A 7714-nucleotide genomic window follows, 5' to 3' on the forward strand; every position below is an offset into this window, starting at 1 on the left:
TAATTGTGCATCGGACGGTGAGGAGAAGGGGGAGGGGGGGGGGGGTGAATAAGGGTTGAGTAGTTACCTTGAAACGGTAAAAAATCAAACGTGAATTGTTTCAAAAGTCGACGGAACACTTTTTTAAACAAAAATATTTGGAGCAGCGCAAAAAAATCATACCGAAAATAAACAAGACAATTTAATGTTCTTTGAATGAAACATACGTTCTAAAATTAACTTTCGCAGTAAAGTATTTTTATCGCTTGAAGCAACTTATGAACGCATAAATAACGTACAGTTTTTGTAAATAGTTTTTCTGTCGCTTCTTTGCAAATTCAGCAAATTGACGCACGGTACTCCCACAGATCGTTATTATATAAAAAAAATACACCAAAGAATCTGAGTACACCATTCGATTTGTTATGACGTCCAGAATCTCTGGTCAAAATTTCAAATCATCGTACGGTACATTTTTGAGCAATACCCTTTTGAAGGTCGTAAAGTACAAAAAAGTGATAAAAAAAGGTCGTAAAGTACAAAAAAGTGATAAAACGACGAAATACTTATTATAAAGCACATTTTTCAACCACCATCTTATGAAATAACTTCCAAAATAATTTCTACACATTCCAAGGGTTATATTTCAAGACATTAACAATTGGTGGAAAGATTTATTTGAAAATCCCACAGTGCGCAGTGGTCTAAACTCGAAAAATCGTGATCGTTCTAGATTTGACTGTGAAAAACTAATTTTATATACTCAATGTCTCCAGCAAAATTGTTTCATAGATCAAGGCCTTACTTCTGGCGTTTTTGGTTTTTCGATCAATCCACCTAACAGTTAGATTACAAATTTTTTTTTTCAATTTTCAGTATACCAAGTTGCTTTCTTCAGCAAAGTTGTGGAAAATTTGAAAGAAAAACAATTGCTGAATACTGCGAGGTCCTATCTGTACGTTGGACACGACAAAATAAAGTTTTTTGTGGAACACCCTTCCTGAGATTTCAATAAATAATGCGGATTTTTGCATTCAAAAAAATGTAGGATCGTATGGTTGTAGTGTTATCAGATTTCAGGATTTATGGGCTTACGGTTTTTTTTGATTTTCGTTTTTATGGAAGTATTTTCGGGTTTCGGGTTTCGGGATTTTGGATTTTATTTTACAATCTTAAAATCTGTGGATCTCAGTTATTCCCGATTCTAGATTTGCAGAAATATGAACTAAGGATTGAAAGATAAAGACAGGGTTTTTGGGTTTTAGTAAGGATGTTGTTACGGTAGTTAGTTTTAAATTTGAAGCTTTAGGACTCGATAATTTCGGATTTGAGAATTTACGATGTTAAGATTCGAGGATTTTGGGTATTAACAAAAATTTGGATTTATTTTGAGCTTCTTTTACTCAACAACAAACCCGCTCAAAGTGAAATGAGAGTATTTTATGTGAGCTCTCCCTTACTAACATGCAGAGAATCCTGAGTAAGAATTCCCAGGATACCTTTAACTCGGTGACGGAATCGTGAAAGGAATCGCAAACACGATCCGGAGGATTCTCACTCAGGATTCTTATTCAAGAATCCTAGAGCCATATACAGGGCATTCCTGAGGATTCTTTTTTCAGGAATCCTTTTCAAGGACGCTCACGAATCCAATGTGAGGAATCCTAGAGAATCTATGCGAATCGTATGTGTTCGTCCGGGCTTTGTGCTCTTAATGCCACTATTTTATTGTTTTGTCTATGCATGCTCAGTTCTACTCAATATGGTGTCGAAGCAAAAAGCATTGTGCCAGCACATTGTATAGTTCTTTGAACTAAACAAAAACTTTACGGTTAACCGGTTCTTTCATAAAAAACCTAAATTAATCCACCTAGCGGTCAGACTCAGCCTTTCTCATTCAAACTTATTATTTGTAAAAATAGGTTTACATGATTGCTTGAATCCAATAAAGGTATATTCACTCTTTGGGTTCTAAAATATTGATGTTGTAATTGAAGTATAAAATATGAAATTTGACGTAATGTTAGTGCTCAAGACATAGCGAAATAAAAGAAATGACTCTTAATTTCGAACAATTTAATAACGAGCGATAGCGGGAACGTTCAAATAGTACGATACCACATTCAAATTATGTTGAGACCACATATATTGATCAAAGCAGGTATAGTTTTAAATAGTCTTTGAATTTCTTTTCTTTCTAAAACTTTTGAACCACATATTAAATTGTTATGAAGTTTGTTATTTGTAAATTTGAGAGATGACACGTTTGTATGACACTAGTTATGTTCAAATTAGTCGTGTAATTCTTGAGATAATAGACTTTCGTTGTTTTAACAATTTAACACATAACGGTTGCTTAAGTTTGATAACAATCAAATGAAAAGGGATCGTATAGGGCAGCCAAACTTTTTTTAGGTAGCCCGTTCATTTGAAACCAATTTTGTTCAAATCGGTTGTGGAGTTTCTGAGATATTGATGTTTCGTGATTTTTACATTTTGATACATAATCTCTAAACTAGAAATCAGATTACAATAAAATTCAATAGGGTCTTATGGGGCAACTAGACCTTTCAATTGCAATTAATTTCATTGAAATCGATCCAGCCATCTCTGAGAAAATCGAGTGAGATTGAGAGAGCGTTACACTCACACAAACATACACAAACACATACAGAAAATGCTCAGCTCGTCGAACTGAATCGAGTGATATACGACAATCGGCCCTTTTGAGCACTTTTATACCTTTAGTTTTTGCAGTGATTGCTATACCTTTCTAGGAGAAAGGCAAAAAGTGAAATGATAGAAATGGCTTTTAATTTCAACTTCAATCCAGAGCAAGGCCACAAACATTGAAATAGTACAATATCAAATTTAAATGATGTTGAAGCCACATATTTTGATCGTAGCTATAGTTTTAAACAGTCTGCGGGTTTCGTTTCTTTCTATAACTTTCAAACCACATGTTCAATCATTATGAAATTCATTGTTTAAGGGTTTGAAAGCCCATTTATTTGAATTCAACTACATAGCTTCTGAGATATAAGAGCGATTTTCGCATTCTGACGCAGCGCCGAAATTAAAAGTTTGATTACAATGAAATTCAATAGCAACCTAAGCGGCAAAAAGACACTTCATTTGACACCAAGATAGAAAGAATCGGTCAGACCATCTCTGAGAGAATTGAGTGCGAAAAAAAAGGTGCACATACACACGTACACACCCATACTCACACACACATATACACCTATACATGCATACTTGCAGAAAATGCTCGATTCGTCGAACTGAGTCGAGTAGTATATGACATTCGGCCATTTGGATCACTTTTCTACCTTTTAATTAGCCAGTGATCGTTAAGAGAAGGTCAATATGTTTACTTTCATTATGTGATTTCACATTTTCATGAACAACGGACAAAGTTACAATCCGATTACAATGAAATTCAATAGCAACCTATGGGGCAACTAGACCTTTCATTTGACACTAATTTTGTGAAAATCGGTTCAGCCATCTCTGAGAAAAATGAGTGAGTTTAAACAACCTCAGGATAACTTTTCTTTACATAACTTTTGAACCATATGTTCAATCATAACAAAATTTAAAAGTTAAGGGTTTTGGAGACAGCCCAATCATTTGCAATCAGTTTTATTGGAATCGGTTGTGTGGTTTCTGAGATATTGATGTTTCGTGATTTTTACATTTTGATACATAACCTCTAAACTAAAAATCCGATTACAATGAAATTCAATAGCAACCTATGGCGCAACTAGACCTTTCATTTGCAATTCATTTTATGAAAATCGGTCCAGCCATCTCTGAGAAAAGTGAGTGAAAAAAAAAAGTTGCACATACACACACACATACATACATACACACATACATACATACATACAGAAAATGCTCAGTCTTTCGAAAGGGGTCGAGTGGTATATGACATTCGGCCATTGGGGCCACTTTTATACCTTTGGTTTTTCCAGTGATTGCTATACCTTTCTAGGAGAAAGGCAAAAAATGATAACAGTTGGAAACTATTCTGAAATTTTAGTTGTCACGCTCACTTCACTTTTTGAGACCTATTCCTGATTCCACCTCGAGTGTGTGACAAAAATAACCTCCGTTAAGTGAGATTGCCAGTGAAATGAAATCGAGAATAAGACTAGTGAAATGTGGGAGTTTCCCAGCTCAAAAGTTTCTAAGTCCCGCAAAATTGATTGGGCTGAAATTTTGTATGAGAAAATTTTTCGATGAGAGGAAACTTTTGAGCCCTACCGCTAAACGAAACTCGAAGGTCAAGTTTCCCCTTACGTTCCATTGGCCGCAGCTAAAAAATTTGTAGGTCTCAGAGAGTCGATTTTTTTCAAGAAAAAAAAAAGATTCGCCTTGTTACTGGAAAATAAATTCCATATATGTATATTATCACTAGATCACAAATCAATCGATTTTAAAACTTCCTTATCTTCGTGAAATTATTTCACCTTTCAAAATGGTCGTGAAATAATTCTGTGGCTTTTTCGTGACGCGTTGAAATCAAACACTTCGTAGCAGCTGTTGAAGACACGACACATGCTGAGCACTGGTTCATGTAGAGCATAGTTAGTTCTTACAGGTCGGGTAGTTACAAACGTGTGTGAACGGAGATTGCGTCGTCTAGCGTTTATATCAAGAAGACCGAGTAGTAAAGGACATTCGGTGATTCCCTGAAGAGGGTCTCCAACGAAACAAGTCTTGTCCAAAATCCGCCTTGCTTCCAGTAGCTCTAAGTCGATGAGCTTACAACGGCTTTCATAGCTTGGTAGATTACGCGTGTCACGCCAAGGAAACTGTCTCAAGGCAAAGCAAACAAATTTGCGTTGTAGGGCTTCAATCCTCGCAATTGTGTCTTGGTAGAAAGGACGCCATACAACAGCGGAGTATTCCAATATTGGACGAACCAGAGAGCAATAGAGCACTTTAAGGCAGTGCACATTTTTGAAGTTTTTAGCGAAGCGAAACAGAAATCCCAATTGCGATGAAACCTTTGAAGCTATGTAAGCTGCATGGTCCTTGAAGCTTAATTTCGAATCGAGCATAACTCTCAGACCCTTAACTACCGTTTCGCGACTCAAAACAGTACCTTGTAAGCTGTACTCGTGACGATACATGGCATGTTTCCGACCAAAGGAGATAGCTGAGCACTTAGACACATTTAGTGACATCCTGTTAATTCGGCACCAACTATCGAAGGCTTCCAAATCATGTTGAAGCATCTGGGCGTCTTGAATATTTGTTATTGTGTTGTATAGTTTTAAATCGTCAGCGTAAGATAATTTGATACATTTGAAAAGCAAGCAAGCATCGTTCATAAACAGTAGGAAAGGAATGGTCCGAGGTGACTGCCTTGAGGAACGCCGGATGTAACACAGAAGGGGGACGAGATAAAATCACCTAGTTTTACAGACATAGTTCTGCCAGTCAAGTAGGAGCGAAGCCAAATTAGGAGGTTGTCATTAATTCCTATTTTGTCGTATTTTGCCAAAGAAATCTCGTGGTTTACCTTGTCGAATGTCGAATGCAGCAGAGAGGTCGGTATAAATAGCGTCTACTTGATGACCGCGTTCAATTTCTCGAGTAATAAACGATGTGAAAGTAGTCAGATTTGTTGTCGTCGAGCGCTTCGGCATAAACCCATGCTGGTCCAGAGAAATGATGTGCGAACAGTCATGAGTTAATTTTCCAAGAATAACTATTTCAAAAAGCTTTGAGACAGAACTTAGCGATGCAATTCCACAATAGTTAGTAACAGTCCGCTTACATCCCTTCTTGTGAATGGGGAAGATAAATGAATTCTTCCAGCATTCGGGGAAAACGCCCGTCGTTAAGGATAGGTTGAAAACCATGGCCAAAGGTGCAGCAAGAAAATTCAAACATCGTTTGAGGATTAACGAGGGAATACCATCAGGGCCAGATCCTATTGATGTTTTCAATTGTTTCCCGGCTTCAATCACCATGTCTCTATTAATAGTGAACGAAGGGCCGAATAATCGCATAGTCTGTATATTACTCGTGGCATTTGCGACATCCTGAGCATTTAGATTTTCCTCAGAGAATACACTGCAGAATTGGGTGCGAAACAAGTCGGCAATACCTTCGACAGTGTCCACTTCAATGGTCCCATTAGTCATGTTAGACGGCAAACCAGATTCTTCGCGTTGTTTGTTTACATAGCTCCAGAACTGTTTGGGATTCGATTTGAGACGATTCTGCAGATCACACTGGTAGCTTTTATATAAAGTGGCATTGAGGCGCTTGTAAGCGGCGTTGGCGCGTAAGTATTCAGCTTTTGCAGCCTCGATTCGATGTTTACTGAATTTCCTCAGAGCCGCTCTTTTTATTCTCTCCAAGTGTTTCAAAACTGAATTGGACCAGATTGGATTAGCTGGTTTACGGTGGCGTTTTTGAGGCACAAACTGGTCAATGGCGTGAAGCAAAACATTACACACCGTCGAAGCTGCGGAGTTAGCATCGTCACAGGCAAGCAAGTATTCCAATCAACACCAGCTAGGAAGTTGTTCATTCCAACAAAATTTGCTCTGTTAAAATCGTAGTGAACAGTTTCGGCGATTTCTTCAAAGCGATGCTCAGGATGCATTTCCAGCGTCAGTAGTAGAGGTGGATGATGTCTGCAATATTTTACAAGCGGCGCAGGAGCTTGTAGAAGGAAACAGTTTTGCCCCAAATCCTCACTGATGAAGCACAAATCGAGCAAACGGTTGTTAGTATTCAAAACACCATTCACTTGCCGGAGCCTGGCAGTAGAATACGCATCGAGTAGGGCAAACGATGCTGGTCTGATCGAAGAACGAGAATAATCGGGGAATCGGAAGTTGTTACTAGTTGTGTGGCGTGCGTTCCGGGCTATCAGAATGCAGATTCATGAGCAGCGATTGTCCAGGTTCTGCAGTTATATTTCGAAGGTATTGGTCCTTAGGTTGATCAGCATGCAGTGGTGAACCAGTTGCAGATAGGCTGGAAGCGCAGAACGAATCAGCGGAAGAATTGTCGTAATCAGGATTATACTTGCCTGAAGATGTATTTTGGAAACTCCGTTCCCCGCGTCCACACGCAGGGCCGGGACAACTGTTGTGCGCTGGCAGGATAAGCTCGACTGCGGTGGGGGGGTCAGGAGCTTCCATAAAGCTAGTTTCGTTGCGTCCCAGCAAGCAGTAGAAATCCGGCTGGCTGGCAAAACTGGTTGAAGAAGCTGATTGCTATGTCGAATAATCGATTCTTTGTTTCGACCTGTTAACTTGTTTTTTATAGAGGGGGCATATAGAACTCCAGGAGGCGTGTTAATCATCAAGCTCACTCTCGGCAGGCAGATTACGCTTTTTGTTTAAAAGTTGACAGTTGACACATTTCTGCGATTCTGACTCACACTTGTCGAGCTTTTGCCGATTTCTCGAAAGCCGACCATGTGTCAGTGTGTTAGTGTCAATCAACCAGGTGTTGGTCAGGTAATTGTTACCTGATTTTCACGTACCTTTTTACGTGATATTTAGGTGGAACCATAAATAAAACGCATAAACCCCACATGATTTTCACGTACTTTTTACGTGTTATTCAGATGGAATCCACGTGATCTTTAAGTTAATAAAATACATGGCGCATATGACAAATAAAATTTATTTTAAATTCTTAACAAATAATTACATTCTCCGAATCGACATTTCCGATAGGAGAGAAACAGGATTGGCCG

At 38.4% G+C, this 7714-nt stretch overlaps 1 protein-coding gene across 1 annotated transcript in view; it reads left to right on the forward strand.

Moving 5' to 3' along the window:
• The window catches only part of LOC129729470 (pseudouridine-5'-phosphate glycosidase-like), a 106704-nt gene that overhangs the window by 20128 nt on the left and 78862 nt on the right, over positions 1-7714 (forward strand). The gene's annotated exons all lie outside the window — the stretch shown is intronic.

The sequence above is a fragment of the Wyeomyia smithii genome, chromosome 3, assembly GCF_029784165.1.
Source record: "Wyeomyia smithii strain HCP4-BCI-WySm-NY-G18 chromosome 3, ASM2978416v1, whole genome shotgun sequence".
Classification (NCBI taxonomy): domain Eukaryota; kingdom Metazoa; phylum Arthropoda; class Insecta; order Diptera; family Culicidae; genus Wyeomyia; species Wyeomyia smithii.